Genomic DNA, 22,094 nt, shown 5'->3' with positions numbered 1-22,094 from the left:
AATCCCCTTCTATCCGTAGGACGAAGAAAATCAAATGGCGTTTCAATGCGTTAGAACGGAATTGAAACTCGTAGAAAGAATTTAGAATCAAGAAGCAGTATTAGATTTTAAACAATATCTCAACAATTTGTGGCTTTTTATCAAATCCAACGGTACGTCTGGAAAGGTGAATTAATTTAGAAGTCATCTTTGACAGAAAAATTCCATTTTTAGTTTAAACTAGTTCAGGAAAGAGAGGTAAAGTGCGCGTTGTGCTTAGTAGGACGGAAATTAGGTCAAAACCCCTATATCGTGTATTCTCTCATGCGGGAATTCTGCGACCAGCCGAACATAAGCAATGCTGCAACAGGACTATCGAAGCTGGTATTAACATCAGACGAAATAGTGCTGCAGCTGAAAGCATTGGGAGAGGAGTATGAGTCCAGTGATCCGTGACTAATCCATTTGATTTTGGAGAAGCTCTATAAGGAAACACGATCGTTATGGGCACAGAAGGTGATTTCGATTGAAAATCCAAGCTTCAACGATTTTCTAAAGTTTCTCCAGGAAAGATGCGACGCTCTCGAAACGTTTTCGGCGTTCGTGAAGAAATCATTCGGAGCTGATGCAGTAAAGAAGGATGTGAAAAAAGATCATGTGAAGGCAACGTCTGCGAAGGAGAAGTCATTCCAGTGAGTACCCAGTGTCGTAAACGTATCGCAACATGACCTTACTCTCCAAATTTATTTCACTGAATGACGCATTCCAAACCCCCGGGTGGGCTGATTGTCTTCCGGTGCTGACTTTGCGTTTAGTGAGTGCGTTGACAATATTGCGATCTAATACTTTGCGTTTAAAGTGGAACCTTATAATGGTAGATCTGTGTATTGACACAGACTTACATATATATATATTTATTTATTTTTTAAGTTTAAATAATTTAAACTTATTTCTTATTAATTAAATTTAATACCCGACCAGATACTACTATCAAAGTTATTACTATCAACCAACTGATCATTGATGACTGATATTGACATTGATAATCAATTTTTAATTTAATTCCGTTTAAACAACTGAACTTTGGGTGCTTCGTGTGACCGTGTATTTTTACTGGCAACTCTGAATGGGTACGTTGTAAGGTTCCTTCTGAATTATTTCACCATGCTTAAATCTGTCAAATTTAATGTCAACCAATCTATCTACTTATAGAGATTGCTAAAGTATGACTGTGTCAGTGATTTGTTTTCATCGGGAAAATTTTCCGCTATGAAGCTTTTTTTCCCGATGAAAACATTTTGCGTATACGTATACGTGGTATGCGTGACGTAGTGTGCGTACGATAAACGTCAGCAATCTCTATTCTCCTTTGTTTATATTCATAATTTTATTTACTATTTGCTTGCCCTATTTACTACATCTCCCTCCTTCTCCACTCTGAATTTCGAATCAGTAAAAAATGCTTAAAAGTTTGAGCAGTAAGACTTTCTGGATTAGAATTAAAAAGTACAGGAACAGAAAACGAAAACTTGCGAATCCAAACAAGGAATTTTATATCGACTGGTTCTCTAGGTTTTGATTTATTGAAAATTAAAATCAGCGGTGATATAAGTAGACATGTTTTTCTGCGTGCTGAACGTTTTTCATCAAAAGTTTCAAGATGTCAACCTGTCTACAACTATATATTTTTTTGTCACTGTATTAACCTTTTTTTCTCTTTTAGTCATCAAGTTAGAAGAATACGCGATACACAAATTGATCATCAAACCGTTTTGGTCGCTTGATCACCTCTCGCTTTCGAAGATCCCTGGACGTCTTAGCCGAACCTGATGCTTGAATCTCGGAATCTGGCGTGGAAACCATTTCCTCCTCCGGAAGAGTTATTTGCCCACCGTTATCACCTTGAAATACTCGACGAATTTTTCCTGCTCAGGATGATTGTCAGATGTGATGGATTCAGGCGCTCTTTTAACTTCTCTGATGTTGCGAGCATACTGTATTCCTGTTTTGCTCATGATTACGATTTTGGCTCCTTCCCTGGCTATTACTGTGAATCTTTCTGATGAAAAGGTAGGATCAGTCTTGCTTCTTTTGTTTTGCGCAAGCAACACCGTGTCACCAATTTTAATATTTGATTCCTTGGCTCCTCGAGAAGAATCTGCATAATTCTTACTGATTTGTTTTGTATCTGCATCTTTTTCCCTCAGTTCTGAACGATCGAGCTCACTGCCGCACGGGTCTGACCACATACTGGGGAAGGTACCTCGGTACTTCCAGCCAACCATCAACTCAAATGGAGTTACTCCTAGGCGTGAATGAGGGACCAGCGTATTGTGTCGGTGTACATAGTCTTGCAGTGCAGAACGCCAGTTTTTGCCGTCAAGCTTCGATGCAGCCAACGCTTTAATAATCCCTTGGTTCTGCCTTTCAACTGCCCCGTTGGATTGTGGGCTGAGTGGTATAGATTTGCGAATTTCAACTCCCTTATCTTGCCAAAAGTTAACGAACGATGCACTTTGAAAAGGAGGCCCATTGTCGCTTTGAACGATGATTGGGCACCCCCACATTTGGAAGACTTTACATAGCGCTTGATTTGTACTGATTGCGTCTAAACCTTTCATCTCTATCACGCACAGATATCGAGAATACGTATCGATGACCACCAGGAGCTCGCCAGAACCATAATTAGGAATCGATAGAAAATCTATCTGTAAGATCTCCCATGGACCCTCGGGTAGATCCCTGCTTGTTAACGGCAACGGAGGATTCCTTTTCGATAATAGCACACATGTTTCACACTCCTTAACAAAACGAGAAACTTCCTTGGACATGCGAGGCCACCAGAAAAATTGACGCATGATACGCTTTGTGGCCACTTCTCCAACGTGACCTCCGTGAGCCAAACTAAGAGCCTTTTTACGAAGAGAAGCTGGCAAGACCGTTCTATTGTCTTTAACCACAAGCGAACCTAGAACATACAGAGTTTTCTTCTGTGCTTCAAATCCACTAAGTTCTGCTGGCCATTTCTTCGATTCCACTGCTATTCGAACTAGTTTAAGCTCATAGTCGCTTTCCGATTCATTTTCGATTTCACTCCATGTCATCTGCATGCAGCCGGGATCTAGGGCATAAAGGTAATGGTTATCTTCTTCCTGATCAAACGGTAGATCTTGCTGTGTCGCTGGAATCAAACGAGACAGGGCGTCTGCCACGTTATGGCAACCTGGTACACGTTGAATCGAAAAGTCATAAGGCTGCAATCTGAGCGCCCAACTCTCTGCTCTTGAAACAGCCCTTTTTCCCAATCTGTGGCTAGTATTGAAAATGTACTGATTTGCTTCCGCATCAGTGCGAATTGTGAAGCTTCTGAACAGCAGATAGAATGAGAATCTCTCAACTGCCCATACCACAGCTAGGGCTTCCCTTTGCGTCTGTGGGTATCGTTGTTCTGCGGAGCTGAGAACCTTTGAAGAACACGCAATTATCCTAGGCATGCCCTCAGCATTAAATTGAGCTAGAACCGCTCCAAGACCTATCGGAGATGCGTCTACGAATAATTCAATTCGATCATTTGGACTATAGTATCCCAATCGTTTAATGGAACTGAGAGCTTCGTCCTTGAAGAAGTTGAATTCATTTTCCTCGTCGTCTGTCCAATAGAACTTATCAGAAGTGGCTAGCAACCGCAGATGTTCCGTTTTCGTTGCTCGATGTGGGATGAATTTGTCGATGAACGTGATTAAGCCTAAGAAGCTCTTGACCTCGGAACAATTTGTAGGCCTCCTGAAATCCTTGATAGCCGCCACTTTCTCTTCTTCAACCTGCCAGCCTAGTGGAGTTAGAGTGAATCCCAAAAATTTCACGGACTGACTACCAAATACACATTTGCTTGCGTTCAACTTCACGTTGTGATTATCGAGACAAGCACGCACTGCTGCCACATTCTCATCATGCTCTGCCTTCGTCTTTCCAAATATCAGCACATCGTCAAGATAGTTCTTGCAACCTTTACAACCTGCCAACACTTTTCTTTGTAGAGCTTCCTGAAACAAGTCGGGAGCATTACACAAACCGAAAGGAAGCCTTACGCAACGAAACATTCCAAATTCTGTGAAGAAGTTGGTAAGATGTCTGGAATCCTCGTCAAGTTCCATGTGGAAAAAAGCATTTGACAAGTCGATCGTGGAAAACCAATTTGCACCTTCCAACTCTGCAAGAATTTTCTCTAATGTTGGCATCGCAAATGGAGTACGGTGAATGTATCGATTGGGTCCCCTTAAGTCAATGACCAATCGTATATCGTCTTTTCCTTTCGGGATCACTAACATCGAAGAACAGAACGAAGAGTCCATGCCGTCCACAACTGGTTCAATGATGTTTGCGGATACCAGACCTTCCAATCTCTTCTCCACCAGAGGCTTAACAGCTACAGGTATGTTCGAAAATACATTCCTGCAGGGTGGCTTCGTTTTGTCGTAATAAATCTTTACAGGAGGAATGTTAAACTTGGGAAAGATTAGATCCGTACTGATTGCAGCAATCTCTCCAGCCAAAATTGATGACTCGTATGCGGATCCTTCTGTATGGAAAGGTACTTTGAGGCCAAGCATCAGAATACTATATCTCGAAGCTGTTGGTCTACTAAGGAGGGCCCGAATCTCTTTGACGACGTAAAACTTTTCCAACAACACTGGTCTGTTCTCGGAAACGTAAAGATGTGCATCGAATGTGGCAAGGACTTGGATGTGTCCAACAGTGGCATAAGCTTTCAATTGACGATCTGAGGAGTCCTTAACATTGTATACCTCCTTGCTGTATTCAGGGTTCTTGATTAGCTCGTGAAACATTTCTTCAGTGAATGTATTCACTTGTGCCCCTGAATCGATAAGGAAAGTACAGGCCATTCCCGCTACCTTAGTCGTAATGAATGCCTCATCATATTCCTGGAGGTCTGTTCGAATCTAGTTTTAATGCAAACTAATTGGTATTTTCCAAAACGTTAATTTAAAATCTAAATACTTACTCTTTGCACTGACTCTGATCCTGCCTCAGAGTTACTTCTCATGCTATCGTTTAATGCGTCGTGTTCGACACATTCCTCCTCTTCATTTTAACATCGTTGAGAATGTCGTTTAATGGCGAGATTTGGATATTTTGTTGATTTCGAATCTACGACCTGACAGACAAAATACAGTTTCAGTTTCATGTCATGTATATCACATTTATTACCAAATCATGTCTTATTCTTTATTTTATTCATTTTTAAAGATACAAACTTAAAGCATACTTATTATTCCAACGCAGAGTTTAGCAGTTCATAAATTGAATTAAAACTTAAGCAGACTTATTTTTTTTTTTTTTTATAAATGGATAAATGGTTGGGGTTATTCCCCGAGTTCAGTGACGTCGAATAACTAACGCTATTCAAATATATACTTGAGTGATGGGGCTCGCCCAGAATAACCCCCAAATGTAAGTAATTTAATTAGAAATAACTTCACTCACTGTTTCATCTTCAGTTGAGGTATCCTCGGTTTTATCGATGGCCGCAAGCTTCATCGGTTCATCTTCCAATACTTCGGACGCCAGTCGCTTTGGTACTTGACCAACGAGAGACGGACAGGCACGTCGAATATGGCCAATTCTTCCACAGTTGTTACAGATTTTATCCTTGCAGTTGCAGTCTTCTGCCGAATGATATACTGTGTTGCATCGCCAGCATTTCTCAGACGAAGAAGATCGATCCGAGCCCTTGCCTCTGAAAAATCGACCTCGTGGGGCTCGCCAACCTGCTCGTGGCATCTGATTGACTCGTTGATATGGATTCATACGTACCGAATTGCGCTCAGGGAACCTTTGCTGACGATTCATACTACGAGGATATGGTACGTTTACAGCAGCAACTGCAGACTGTTCAGGGGTTCCTCGCTTACGCAAGACGAATTCTTCATTCAATCTTATTGCTTCGATTTCTCGTACCTTATCTACTAGATCCGTAAAACAGCCGTTCCTGCTTAACATCTTCAAAGCCGTCGTGCGTACATCCTTATTACGTGCGTGTTCAGCAACTGTTGAAACTATCTCTTCAAATTCCTTTTCAGCCTCAAATCCACAGAGTCGAGCTGTTGAACCAACTCGAGTAATGAATGTCAGATCAGTTTCATTTGTTTTCTGTGCCATTAATGCCAACTTGCGTCTCATGAGCATAACATCAGAGCCTGATCCAAAATAAGACTTGAGCCTATGCATGGCATTTGAGAACGGCTCTGTTTCGGAGTCTGGATCGTCGTTTTGGGACTTCGTGTTCCTGAATATTTCCAACAGCCGGTTCCCAGCTTTTACTTTAAAAACTGTGAACATCGTTTTTTCGTCTTCAATACCTGCTAGTTTCATGGAATCCATCAGCAGATCCTTCCATAACTCGAATGTCTGTCGATGAATGTCCTCGTCATCCGCCGATTTGCACTCCGGTACGTTAATCGACGCCACGGACAGTTGGTTCATGGATGACAAAAAACGTGATTCCTCTTGAGCTGTTGTGGTAGTCGTATTCCGTGTACTGCTTAGTCTATTCGGGTTATCGAATCCAAACATGGAGTTCTCTGTTGAACAGCCACTATCGGTTACCGATGGGTTCTTGATACTCGCAGTGAGTTCCTCATTTTCCTTCCTCTTCTTCCTAAGTTTCTTCGCTAGCAATGCCGTTTTAGCCTTCTCCGCAGCCAATTCTTTAGCCATCTCTTCCAATTTGTTTTTTTTCTTCAGCTTCGGTTTTGATAGTGGTACCATTTTCTACAACAAAAATTAATCAAAAACAATCGTTCGTTACCAGAAATTTTCTAATTATTTTTATTTAGTTTTTATTCATCAAAATCAAAATCTATTTCTCTTTTTTTTTTTAACTAAACGTTTCTCGGCTATCTAATATTTATTTGCATACGATTTGCTTAACTTGAAAACCAGACAGCCATCTTTTTTTTTTAATCGGTTTTTTTTTTTATTTTATTTTATTCCGTGACCTTTCGCGCGACATCTTTTAAAATTATTACTTTTATTTGAATCGTGACCTCTCGACACATTTTTTTTTTTTTTTATTTTCGTATTTCCGTGTCCTCTCGCACGGTATAGTAATTTTGATCGAGACCTCCCGCTCGAATAAAACGTGGTTCGTGACCTCTCGCACGACCATTTTTTTTTCAACTCCGTGGCCTCTCGCACGGTAAATAGACTTTCCCAGCCTTTTAAACAAATTCATCAAGTATTTTACATTCAATATCTGTAAAACTTTCATAATCGTAATAAATCAATAGTTAGATGAACTATTGAACTTCCTTTTTTCAATTATACTTACCCACCGACTGTGCCATGTCGTAAACGTATCGCAACATGACCTTACTCTCCAAATTTATTTCACTGAATGACGCATTCCAAACCCCCGGGTGGGCTGATTGTCTTCCGGTGCTGACTTTGCGTTTAGTGAGTGCGTTGACAATATTGCGATCTAATACTTTGCGTTTAAAGTGGAACCTTATAATGGTAGATCTGTGTATTGACACAGACTTACATATATATATATTTATTTATTTTTTAAGTTTAAATAATTTAAACTTATTTCTTATTAATTAAATTTAATACCCGACCAGATACTACTATCAAAGTTATTACTATCAACCAACTGATCATTGATGACTGATATTGACATTGATAATCAATTTTTAATTTAATTCCGTTTAAACAACTGAACTTTGGGTGCTTCGTGTGACCGTGTATTTTTACTGGCAACTCTGAATGGGTACGTTGTAAGGTTCCTTCTGAATTATTTCACCATGCTTAAATCTGTCAAATTTAATGTCAACCAATCTATCTACTTATAGAGATTGCTAAAGTATGACTGTGTCAGTGATTTGTTTTCATCGGGAAAATTTTCCGCTATGAAGCTTTTTTTCCCGATGAAAACATTTTGCGTATACGTATACGTGGTATGCGTGACGTAGTGTGCGTACGATAAACGTCAGCAATCTCTATTCTCCTTTGTTTATATTCATAATTTTATTTACTATTTGCTTGCCCTATTTACTACACCCAGCAGTGTGTGAAATGATCGACGAGGGATCATTCCATCTACAACCAGGCATGGAAAATAATTTGCATTCATTTCGTGCATTCATTTACATTCATTTGCCCCTAACTTTTTTCATCAATAGAATTCCTCAAAATAATGTATGGAACTTTTGTAGGTTTTGCTATTACCTACAACTTTTGTTAACAACTCAAATCCGTATCTCTTATGCATAACGAACCAGAGCGAATAGAAGCCACTACTGTTTTTCAGTGAATGTATTTTACATTCACTGAAAAACAGTAACAACCCTAATAAAAATTGTATGGTTAATTTGCTTAACGACGTGTTCTGGGTATCATCCAAACCATTTGTGGAATAGTTCAATGATTAGGGTTATCGTTCGTTTATGGTTATTTTTTATTAGGGAAGTTCTGCCCGCTCTAATTCGTGATGCATAAGAGATACCAATTTGAGTTATGTGCCTCGTCCAGATAGCACTCCGATTGTGCAAGTCGCCACAGACTCCGTTCTGCTTTCTGCAATTCTTCACTGCTTAACTCTTCTGCACCTTTGCACTGTGTATTTCCAGCTCGTCTCAAACTTTTCTCTTGGAAGCGGTAAACGTATGCTACGCTTCGCAACAGACGCTCGTATTTGGAAAATCTTTCCACCTCAATGATCGGAACTGTTAGAAAGTGACTGCATATGTATGCCGATCGTAATTCTTCCGTTGTTTCTTCCGGTACCTCGAATCCGCTGCTCGGCCACTCACTCTTCTTTTCGTAGAGAAACGCAGGACCTCGCATCCACCTACTATCTGGCGTACAGTTCGGGCCTTTTCCCCATTTTGTAGCTTCATCTGCAACATTGATTTTCGTTCCCAGCCATCGCCATTACTCAATCCTTGAATGGTTCAAAATTTCGTTGACTCGGAAGGCAACATATGGCCGATACCGACGAGTGTCCGATCTGATCCACGAGATAATCGTACTAGAGTCACTCCAAAAATGTGTGCGCTTGACTTGGATTGAATGACCTTCTTCAATCGTTTTTCGAAGACGCGCCCCGAGAACCGCCGCCTGCAATTCCAAGCGCGGGATTGATAGTAACTGTAGTGGAGCAACTTTAGTTTTTGAAGCAACTAGAGCACATCGTATCTGTCCACGATCCTGAACACGGAAGTAAGCCACGGCCGAGTATGCTTGTGCACTGCCATCGACGAATATGTGCAATTCCAGGGAATCATAACAGTTAACATCGTACCCCGAGAAATAGCAACGAGGAATTCTCACATTGTTCAATTCTTGCAGGGCCTGAAGCCAGAGTTTCCATGCCTTGAAAATGTTCTCCGGTATTTGCTCATCCCAATCCACGTTAGCTCTCCAGACTTCTTGTATGAGGATCTTCCCTTGAATAATCAGCGAACCTACCAGCCCCAACGGATCGTAGATTTTCATGACAAAGCTCAGCATCATTCGTTTGGTTGGTGCAATCACGCCTTCCACTAATTCTTCAAGATCTCCTTGCAGGCTAAGCGAAAAGCAGAACACATCTTCCCTCGGCAGCCAAGATATCCCAAGTAGTCGCTCAAAATTTCTTCAAAGCCTAATTTTAGAAACTGTACCATCAAAAAAAAGAAGACGAACACAAAACAATAAACTACCCGCATGGTTCAATCCACAACTGAAAAATTTAAAGAATAAAAAACAGAAAGCTCATAAACTATATAAAAAAGAAAAAACTGAAACCAATTTACAAAACTATCACAACTTATGCAACCAATTAAATACAGCCATCAACTCTGCATATGAGGACTATAACCGCAAAGTCGAAAATGAAGTCAAATCATGTCCTAAGAACTTTTTTAATTATGTAAACACGAAATTAAAAAGCAGCAATTTTCCTTCGCGAATGAATTTGGATGCAAATGTAGGTGAGAATTCTTCTGAAATTTGCAATCTCTTAGCAAATTTCTTCCATGAAGTATACACCACATTTTCCGAAGAAGATCGTGACCGCGATTTCTTTGCATTCATTCCTGAAATTTCTAAAAACATCTCTGTCAACCAACTTTCTCAACATGAAGTCCTCAATGCACTAAAAAACTTAAACGCGTCGAAAGGGTCTGGACCTGACGGCATCGCACCCATATTTTTGAAAAACCTTTCTGAAGAACTCGCATTTCCTCTAGAGCGTCTTTTCAACTCGCTGATGACTGAAAAATGGAAAATTCCCTGAAATTTGAAAACCATCTTATTTGGTACCTATTTTCAAATCAGGTGCAAAATCAGACATTCGAAATTATCGTGTAATTGCTATTATTTCTTGCATTCCAAAACTTTTTGAATCAATCGTAAACGGCAATATTTTTCAGCAGGTGAAAAATCTAATTACAAGTAAACAGCACGGCTTTTTTAAAGGTCGCTCAACTACCTCTAATCTTCTAGAATATGTATCTTTCATTATTAAAGCGTTGGACAGTGGCAAGCACGTTGAAGCGCTATACACCGACTTCAGTAAAGCATTTGACCGCATCGACATACCATTATTAATCCTCAAATTGCAGAAAATAGGAATGGAGCCTGGACTTTTGAATTGGCTTCAATCATACCTAACACATCGTAAACAAATAGTTCGCTTTCAAAATAAACTTTCAGACCCAATTTCAGTCACCTCTGGGGTACCCCAGGGTTCTCATTTAGGCCCACTTCTTTTTATTTTGTACATAAACGTCATTTCCTACATACTTAAAAAAATAAAATTGCTTGTATATGCAGACGACATGAAGCTCTTTATGGAAATAAGTAATTCTAGCGATGCAGAAGAATTCCAGAATGAAATCAATATATTCCACACCTGGTGTAGTAAAAGTCTACTTCAACTGAACGTAAAAAAATGTACTGCAATAGTATTTAGCAGAAAAAATGAAACACCGCATATTGAAATATCATTAGGCAACCAAATAGTAGAAAAGAGCAAAATTGTAAGAGATCTAGGTGTAATCCTAGACTCCAAACTAACTTTTATAGAACATTATAATACTATCATTAGTAAAGCAAACAGAATGCTAGGCTTCATCAAAAGGTTCAGTCATAATTTCGAAGACCCATACACTATTAAGCTTTTATATACCACATATGTAAGGCCAATTCTGGAATACTGCCACCTAGTATGGAATCCATACATTTCCATACACGAAGAACGCATTGAATCTGTCCAAAAACAATTCCTTTTATATGCTTTACGTAAATTGAATTGGACTGCATTTCCATTACCATCTTATGAAGCGCGCTGCATGCTCATCAATATACAAACACTTAAGGAGCGCCGCCAATTTGCAATGCTTTTCTTCATCAACGACATTATTTCAATGCGGATAGATTCGGCAGAAATTCTCGCACAATTAAATTTTTACACACCTTGTCGATATCTTGGAACACGGAATTTATTTTCAGAAACATCGTACAGAACAAACTATGCAAAAAATAGCCCAATCAATCGAATGATGCGCCTATATAATTTGCATTGCGGAACTATTGACATCACTATGTCCAAGCAGCAAATACAAACTAAGCTAAAACAGAATAGAATTAATGCATAGTATGTAAGTAAACATAGTAATAATCATTGTATGTAGTCTACACTGGCTTGACGAAATGGAAATAAATTATATCAAAGGCCTACGACTGATCGTAAATCAAAAAAAAAAATCCACTCTGGTTGTTCATCGTGAGGTTCTTGACAGTAGCTGGGTTAACTTCTCCTATAGCCTCTAGTACTTTGGGTCTATTTGACACCCAGTTACGAATGTGGAAACCTGCCTTCCGATGGACCTCCGCCACTTCCAGAGCCAACTCAATCGCTTCTTCCTCCGTGTTGACGCTGTCCAAGTAATCGTCGACGTAGTGTCTATTCTTGATTGCTGCCGCCGCTCTTGGATGGTCTTGCTCGTTTTCCGCTACATTCAGATTTTTGACATACTGCGATTGAGCTGGAGAACAAGTCGCTTGAGATGGCAAGTTACGGAACACGAACAATAGTGCACTTCGGTCCTTTCTTCTGATTCCGACCTGCAGGAACATTTCTTGGATATCGCCAGAGAATGCCACTTCCCGTTCACGGAACTTAAACATAACATACAGCTGCGGAGTCAGCAAATCAGGACCTTTCAACAACATCGTGTTTAAAGAGATTCCGTCTACCTTAGCCGCTGCGTCCCATATTACCCTCACCTTTCCCGGTTTATTAGGGTTCAGAACCACTCCAAGGGGAAGGTACCAAGTGCGGTGTGGGTCGAATTTTGTAATTTCTTCTTCCGTTACCGCATGGATGTAACCTTTTGCCTGGTAATCCGCTATTTGGCACCGTACGCTGTCGTAGAGTTGCGGATCCTTCTCAAGACGCTTCTCGAGACATTTCAGACGACGTTCAGCCATCGGCCTGCTATTCGGAAATTTGATGGAGTCTTGTTTCCACAAGAGTCCAGTCTCGTACTTCCCGCTAGTTGTTCTTACCGTCGTCTCTTCGAGGATTCGACGAGCTCGTTGATCTTCACTTCCTTCCAAAATCGGGGCCACTGAAACCCCTAGATTTTCCACAGAGAAAAATTCACGTACGTATTCGTGTAGATCGAGCTCCGCTGGTTCCACGCACATGTGCATCTGCCGGTGTTGGAATTGATGAGTTCCTCCTCGCAGACTACCGCAGACTACCCATCCGATACGAGTTTTTGAAGCGATTGGTTCTTGTTCCTCTCCTTCTCGAACTTTGGACGAGGTCAGGAGGTGAGCGTTGTTTAACCCAATCAGCAAACCAGGAACGCCCCTCTGGAAACTCTTGACTGGCAAGTTTCGAAAATGCTTGTACTGCTTTAGCATGCTAGCAAAATCCAACGATTGCTCTGGTAGCCCCAAGTTCTCGACGGTGTAGACTTCCGACACATCAAATTTATTTTTACCACCGGGTTCTGATATTCCCAGCTTTACCAGTTGTGTAGTGGCAATCTTTTTGTTGATTCCGCTAGTCCACTGGATACACAAGGATTGCATTTTACCATCGGCTCCAAGTTCATCTGCTATTGCCTTTTCTACTAGGGTGACCGATGATCCATCGTCCAGAAATGCATAGGTATCAACGGAACCATTCTTCCCGTATAACGTCACCGGAAGTATCTTGAACAACGTCGACGAAACAAGCTGACGATGGATGGTGACAGTAGCGTTGGTGGTAATCGCGGATTGTCCTGAGGTAGGCTCATAATGTAGAAGTTGATGATGGCGCTTTTCGCAACCGTTGACGCCGCAGACTTCACCTTCACAAGGCAAGCGAGTGTGCGAAACGAGGCATCTGCGACACAGCTTGTTCTCTTTCACCACCTTCCAACGTTCGTCCAACGAAAGCTTTTTGAAAGATGTACAGTTCGCTACAATGTGGTCCTTTGATTTACAAGTCGGGCAGCATTTACCTCCTTCGTTTTCTTTGCCTTTGCTGTTCGTTGGTAGCTCCCGCCGTTCACTCTTGGGTTGATTACTGGACGACCCCGAATTTCTACGGTCATAGGTAGCGTGTGTATTCACATATGCCTTATCCTTCGGTCTCGGTTTCTCCTCCTTTGGATTTCTTGCTGTCATACATTGGTTTGTAACACCACTAGTAGCAGATGTAACTTTTCCCATGTACTCACCAAAGGCGTTCAAATCGACAACGGGTAAATTCTCTTGATAGAGTGCCCAGCTAAATTTTATTGTAGCTGGCAGCTTATCAACGAGCTCCTGAAGAAGGATAGGGTTGGAAAGGTGGTTATCCATGCCGACAGCCTTTAGATGTCCGCATAAATTTTGGACAACTAACCCAAACTGGACTAGTGTTTCCAGTCTTTCCGCCTTTGGCGCTGGAGTCGCTCGCACTTTGGCAACCATGTTATGTACGATATGTTCAGGCCTCCCATACAAGGTATGTAGCGTGGAAAGAATTTGTGGCACGGTCGATGGATGAAGAAGGAAACTACTAACTGACTCCTTTGCCGCACCTTTGAGAGAACGTTGCAAGCGTAGTAGATTTTCCGAGTCTGAGTAGCCACAAACTTCGTTGGAGTGCTTGTAGCTACTTATGAAGAGTGGCCAGTCAATTGGATCCCCAGAGAAAACCGGAAGCTCTTTTGGAATAACATGCCTGGCAGCTAGCTGATGTTGTGTTGGACCGTATTGCACTGGTGGGAACTGATTATGATGGAAAGGGTGAAACTCCGGAGGGCGGTACGGATTGAACTGTGTCTGACCCTGTGGTCCGACGTAAGAAGGCCCTAACGGATTGAGCTGTGGTTGACCCTGTGGTCCTACATAAGAAGGCCCTAATTCAGGGGGTACAGTAAACGTATGAGGCGTTCCTATTCTGTCTAACGAACTAACGATACTGGGATCGGGTGTCGAAGTATGGGAGAAGTTATTTATTTCCCTACGCTCCAATTGGGGAGTACGATTTGTACTCACGTGCAGCATTGGCTGAGTGGATGCCACTGGTGCCACTTGTTGTGGCTCCGTTGCTCAAAATGGACGGCTCTGCTCTAGTAGTCGAAGTAGTTCTTGATGGTCTGCAAGTTGCTGCTCTAACGAACGAAATCTTCGTCGGTTTTCGTCTCTTTCCGCTTGCTCCTGCTGCCTTGCCGCCGCCAGGGTCTGGTACTGCTGATTACTCATTTCAAGCTGCATATGCAAAGCGTTTTCAGCCTTGAGTAATTGGTTCCGTTCTTCCGTACGCTGTTGTTCCAACTGCTTCAACTTGTTTACCAGGTCCATCTCTCGTTTGCGCCTCAAATCGTTCTCCTCCTGATGTTTCGTTGCTATATCGCGCTGCCTTTGCAAGCCATCTTCGATTTGAAGCAACCGTTGTCGTTCCAGATCGCGCTGCTCCTCCGCGCGTTTGAGGCGATCTACCAGCTCACGCTCACGTTGCTCATGACGCTCCAGTTCAACATCGTGCTGAAGTTGCAGCTCAAGACATTGCTGCTTTCTCAGCTCACTGGTTTCACGGTGCCAAACATCGTATGGAGAGGAGTTTCCCATAAGCTTCGGAACGATCTTCGGAATCGTGCCGGTTCTGGATTGCATCGGATTAATTCCAATCTTCCACTGTGCAACCCTAGACTCTTCCAGTAAGCGAGCATATGGTTGAATGTTCACTAACTGCAGCTTTGGAGAAATCAAATGGTTTTTTGGATTCCGATGTTGATCGTTTGCCGAATCTGACTCGTTCTCCGGACTTTCGCCGATGGTTACACTATCGGTGGTACGCGGAATAGAAATTACATCCCCTTCAATATCAGATATTCCGCTATTCATCAACGGAGTTGACGTACCGACGGGTGTTGGTGTCACTTGATCGATGTTCTTTGCATCAGTCACGTTTCCTGCCACGTTGACTCGGTTGATATCAGTAGGCTTCACATGCTTCTCAACCCATGCTTCCACCTTTTGGATGCTACTCCTGCTACTATGCCGACTACGTGTGCTGGATACTTCATCGTCCTGGTGACGAAGCAGCTCATGCTTACGAGCAATGTACTCCTTTTCGCGTTCTAGTTTGTCCTTCATCGCCTTATCGATCAACAGTTTTTCCATCCGTAGTCGTTCCTCCTCCGCTTTCTCCTGTACTTGCCTTTCATCCTCCAATCGATCTAGATCACGGGCTATCTGAGCTCTCCGTGCACTAGAGACGCTGGACCGTCCAGCAGTAGAACTAGCAGGTGGTGGGGGTACCTTAGGGGAACACTGCGCACACACAAAGTCTTTTGAGCGTACCGTAATCGTGTCAACATTCGCGCACGAGAAATGGTACCAACGCTTACAGCCTCCGCATTGGACCATATAAAGCTCGTCATTATTGGGTCGATCACATTTCGCACACTCACACTCATTTCCGTGCTCAAGATCGATCACCGAAGGTACAAAACTATCATCCGCTGTCGTGTCCGGATCGTCAATCATCACACAAGCGCCGTCTCCAGATTGATTACGGTTTCCCGCTGCATCTTGGGTGACCTTGGTTCTAGATCGGGTCTGACGGACAAATGATCGCTGCATCTTGTGGCGATAATTCTTTGAGAATGTTGCGAGAATTTATTATTCGGATTTCGTTGAAGCTACTCGTCTTTGCGATGAGATCAGCTCAAAGCTGTAAATGTTTATTATTTAGAAACATTTTAGGTTAATTTAGTTTAATTTACTTACAATTAGTCTCCTATTAAGTATTTCACAAAATATTTTTCAGCAACAAATTCAATGTACTATTAGGTTTCAATCTGCAATTAATTTAATAATTAGGATTTAATTAGGTATGAGAAAATATAATTTAATTCACTTTATCAATTTCGTTCACTACAACAATTATGACAAATCGTTTTCTGATGGCAAACTTCTAATTGACAACCCATGTCCTACCACCGTTGAGTTGACAGTTAACTCTTCCACACACAAACTCTCATGTCAATTCGAGGGACTGTCCAGTGGCAACAAGTATGTAATATGTTTTATTTTGATACACAAAATGTTTGAAGCCATGCGTCATCTAAACCATAATTTGCATCACCACAAATACACTTGTCAACAATCTTCAACTGGAACGTACTCACCAAAACACTTCACCCGGGAGCGCATTCCCGATGCTTCCACGCATATTTTTCTCTCCACTCCAACCACACAACAACCAAATATCACTTTTCTTTTTCAAGATACTCCGTGCACAAAGCAATGCACATCGCAAAACCCTAACAATAGATCAGCGCCATGCTTATCACCGCGTAAATAAACAGAAATTAAAATTTTCACTCGCGATGCCACAAATTGTTGGTCCGGGAGAAACAATCAAACCAAGCAGCGCCAAATCTTCTGATGCTTGCAATTTTGCAAACATGATGAATCATGTTTTCTTTCTTGATTCTAATGGCGAATTCGTTTATTATTCAGTTGCAACCTGGATCGGGTATCAAGATTGGGTCTGTTTGTTTTCTGACAAACGTCAGTTTGCTCGTTTGTTTTTAAAACCTAGCTCAGGTTGAGGTTCACACTGACAAAAAGTTCGGTTTCGCACTGGGTTGGAACTGGTTCCAACCCCGATAATAAACGAATTCGCTATAAACCTTCTCGGAAAGCGAGAAAACCACCACTCACACACGTATAACCGTCCGGGAGGCAGAGTGCCAGCGCTAATCCGGCAAATGCAGCCGAAAACTATGAAAGAGAATGCACGCACAAAACAGAGAGCAAATTTAGGCACAACCGTATCCAAAGGCGTTCGAAACTCGACTCTAAAACTAGTTGGCCATGAAACAGTTATTTTAAAACAATTACATATAAGCACTTCCCTAATAAAAATTGTATGGTTAATTTGCTTAACGACGTGTTCTGGGTTTCATCCAAACCATTTGTGGAATAATTCAATGATTTGGGTTATCGTTCGTTTATGGTTATTTTTTATTAGGGTTGTCAGAAGTGTAAATGGGCGGTTTATTTTTACAACATAGAAAATAATCCAAACTTTCCGGTACTTCCATAGAGGTAACTCTAAGACCAGAAGGTCCCGAAGAAACGAGCTCAACTTTTTGGCTCAGCTCTGATACTATCTTCGGTCCCAAGCTAATCGATTCACCCCTCGAAACATAGGAAAATCCACTAAACCCTCATTTTATCTGTCAAACTTTCATAGCGAATCAAAACAAACATACTGTAGTACTGGAATTTATACTATAATGGGGTACGTTAGTCGATCTGCTTGGGACCAATAGGCTAGTCAAGTAGTGAGCCAATTTAAAATAGTTAGTTTCGTATTGATTGTTGGTACTTCCAAGCGGAGTGCAAAGAAAATCAACGAAATTTTTAGCATGAGCCCTTTTATTTGCTACCGTCAGCCGCAAACCTTCGTGAATAACTCTAACCAAGAAAAAATGTGTCACAAAGAAAGCTGTACGGATGTCACAAAGAAAGCTGTACAGAGTGTGCCTTCTCACCATTCTGAACCATCTTCACTTCGAATAGACACATTGCTACACTAAAAATCACTCCTGAAGAGGAAATATATAATTATCTGGAGTCAGAGGATGATACCTACGCTAACTTGCGTCTCTTATCAGATTTACAGTCGTGGATGGTCACAACAATTCAACAATCAGCATTGAAAACTTTCATCCTTTTTTAAATACTCGCTTATCGGACATTCTGTCACGCGATCCTTGACCATTGATTAAAACTACCCTAGCAGTGGACCTTATAGAACTTGTGAATGGACAATACTCACGGTAACCAGCGTAACACATAAATGAGTAAAAAAATACACATTTTTTATATTTATATGCAGCTGTCAAAAAATGTGTAAATTTGGAGATCCTAAAATGTGTAAAAAAAATACACATTTTAAGAATGTAGAACCAGCCAAAAAATGTATATTTTTATACTCATTAATGGGTAAAAAAAAACTTCAAACTTTGCTGCATCCGAGGCTGCATCCTACTTTGTTGACGCACGCCATTTGCTAAATTTCAGTGAAGAACAGCAGGAAAATTGAGGAACTACGGTCAGTGCGCAACGATGGACATGCTAGAGGGTAGGTGATTTATACTTTTTTCATAGCTTTTAGTTTTAGTTTAGTTTATATACTTCATATACTGATTTTTGTTTTTCTTCCCTTGATTTGTTTCCCGTGCTGAGCATCAATGCTACCGACGCCAGGGATGAATCTCCCATACCTGGACCCTACCTATCGACCCATCAACTCATGAACCGGAGACCAATGGCTTCACTTCCCTTCCGAAGGAAGGCGTGATCCTCGGCGCGATCAGAGATGTTATGCCTCAGAACATCCCGGTAGCGTCGACTGGAATTGAGAGGAAATCACGCTTACTAACACCTCCGGTGCCGCTACTTATTTTTGTTGATTACATTTCTGTTTTTAATAAAATATATACAATAATCGAGCAATCTTTATTTGACCATTGACACAAATAAGAAAATTCCGAAGTTAATAATAAACCATGAGCACCCATTATATTTAAGTTCTAGAAATGATTACTTTTTACACATTTTGCTGTAAAAACCGTTCTTGAAAAATGTGTAAAAAATACACTTCTTTTGACATTTGCTGGGTTTACACATAAATGTTTATGCATATATGCAATTTTATGAGTAGGTTTATAGTTAAATGTTTATGCATAAATGCAATTTTATGAGTAGGCCCCTTTTTTCACGAAATGTGTGAAATTTTACACATTAATGTGTTTACGCTGGTTACCGTGCTGGCACCAGAGTGGAAAAACATTCCTCCTCTAGTATTACGAGCCCAAAAATAGTAACACATCGCTTTGTAAATAAATAAGGAATACTCACTCTAGCGACTGCAATAAAAATCATTTTTGCCTTCAATGTATTGCGACCGCGCATTTCGGAAGGAAGCAGCCGATCCTGGCGAAGCCTACGGTCGGTCTGTTCAACTTTAACCCGCTTAGACGATATCGAAATTCTTGCCGCATCATTAGCCATAGTTAGCAGCAAGAACGGTTAAACAGTGGCAATCACACGGACTGGAAACAATAACCAGCAGAAAGCAGTGATCCACCGCATGGACGGTGTGTACGACCGACATCTATTGTGGCAGAGCAGCAACAGTATAAGCAGTAGAAACGGTAAGGGCAAATAATAGCACGTATCTGTTTTTTGTATACCCATTTCTCAGACTGTTTGCTTGTGAATCGTCTGTCTCTCCCCCAGTGGAATCGTTCCACATAGGGTGGTTCTTTAATAAAAAAATAATTACTTCTTAACGAAAGTTTTCAATTTCGTATGGATGAAGGACAGGGGGGCGTCAAGCCTCCCAATGATAAAGTAAGAAAGCGTCATTACCAAGCGTCTTCTGCTTCGCCTTGTGTTGTCTACTTTCGGCAGAAAGAGAAAGCCCTAAACTTCTTAGGGATTAAAAGAACGTTGACGCGTCGTTTCCTGGGGACCGAATTTCATCAGGTCAATCGGAACAAACTGCGTATAACCACAAACGAAGTGACAGACGGAGCGGCTCGAAATTTGATTTGACGCACTTACATTTACAATTTTCGAGTGTACCTCACGGCAACACTATCTACTCATATGTACTAGATTAAACTAGGGGGTACCGCCTGTTATCTCTTTTTCTCTAACGAAAATTGAAAGGGAGAGCCTGTTGTCAAACAGCATGTCATTATATCGCTTCTTTTGTATAATGAAAGACCATAGGCCAAAATGATTAGGGATGAACACATCGGGTTAACATTTGCTTACAAGTAAACGATGTTGAGCTGTCAATGACTCGCGCTTGTTGCAACTGTTGCTACAGATTTCTTCAGTCCCTGCTAGAAGCCTAAGTCACAGTCATTCGCAACCGAGAAGACATAGACATCGTTGTTAGACGCCAAACAGAACCCGGCCATACTCGGTATGCTGGTATACATTCACTCCTCCGTAGCGGAACTGGAAGGATCCACCCAAGCTGCCGGATATCAGTTTTGTCTGCTCCAGCTTCTTCTTATTATTCTGCAGAACCAGACAGTGCGAGTACTGGTCGTGTTTGCCAAACCAACCGGTGGAATACTAATCAGAAAGCCGATTTCTTAGGCACGTTGCATTTGTCGCAGTAGATCGTCACTTGCCGCTGCACTTTCATGGAGCGGATTACAATCGCCGTGGCAGTAGTTTCGTCGTACAGATCGATCACTGGATCGATATCAATCCGATAGGTATGGCCGGCATGCTTCGCGTAGTGACGCTCGCTCATGTCACGGGGAATCCTTTCCGAACAGGCGGCGCATTGAAACTTCTGTAAGAATCGATCCGGACATAGGATTTGATGTCACGCTTTTGTCTCTTGCTGCCTCGACTGCTCAGCCTCTTCTTATTCATCATTCAAAACATTTTCCGGTACGGGTGCGGGTAGTGGATGTCCCTGTCGAATTGGTTGATTAGACGAGATCATCGTCATCGACAAGTACCAGTTATCAAACTTTCCAGTTTATCATGCAGATGGAGCTTTCAACGAAGTAATCTCTTCCACCTATGCAGCACAAGCTCGGTTAACAAGCTGCGGCAAGTTTTTACGTCGATGCAAATGGGAAATTGGAATTCAATCTGAAATTGAAAACCAACCCTAATAAAATTGTTATGGTTATTTTGGTTTACGACGTGTTCGGGGTATCATCCAAACCATTTGTTGAATAGTTTTATTATTTGGGTTTTCGTTCATGTATGGTAGTTTTTTATTAGGGAAACAGTAAAAAAAGTTGTTGAATATTACAGCAGATAAGCTGCACATAACATATACACATTAATCCAGTCAGTAATGTTTTACTGGGTTTTTGATTTGCGGACTGTTCGAAAAAGGTTTAAAACGCTGCAGGAAATTCAAAAATATGAAACTTTTTCTGAACTTGTACAGATAAAGTTCTGTTAATCTAATTTCTTTTTTTTTTTCCTTTGATTTGTTTTTCGTCGATCTGGTTTTCCGTACTGAGCACCAATGCTACCGATGCCAGCACTGATAAAAATCCCCTTATACCTTTTGGCAAATTTCCATTGCTGATTATTCATAAAATGTATAAGGCTACCACCTACCAATTTGTTCCGAACGGCCGGAAGACCAAGCTGAGGCATGGGATGCTCACTATGCCCCACTTGTTCACTATGCCCCTCTTACCCCTACCATAAAATCACAACGAAAATCATGGTATATGAGAAATGTACAATAAAAAAGGGGGCTTGTTAAGCTAAGCATCTTAACAATAAAAATATTGATTGTTGTCGAACAAATTTGATCTCATCAAATTAATTTTCATTGATAATTGTATCGTTAAAAACGAAATTTATTATTTCTCCTTTCCAATAATTTAATAATAAATTTTTAATGTGACCAAAATTCAACCGTAAAATTCATTGTAATTTCGTTATTTTATTATAATTTTTTTTGGCGGCCATCCTCGGTATGCATTCGTTACTCCGTAGCGGAACCGGAAGCTCTCGACGAGGGCGATCTAAAGGAGGAGAAT

This window comes from Ochlerotatus camptorhynchus, unplaced genomic scaffold (genome assembly GCF_037179485.1).
Source record: "Ochlerotatus camptorhynchus isolate MF236.1 unplaced genomic scaffold, CSIRO-AGI_Acam_v1.1 ptg000366l, whole genome shotgun sequence".
In the NCBI taxonomy this organism is placed as follows: domain Eukaryota; kingdom Metazoa; phylum Arthropoda; class Insecta; order Diptera; family Culicidae; genus Ochlerotatus; species Ochlerotatus camptorhynchus.
This window is presented reverse-complemented; position numbering follows the sequence as displayed.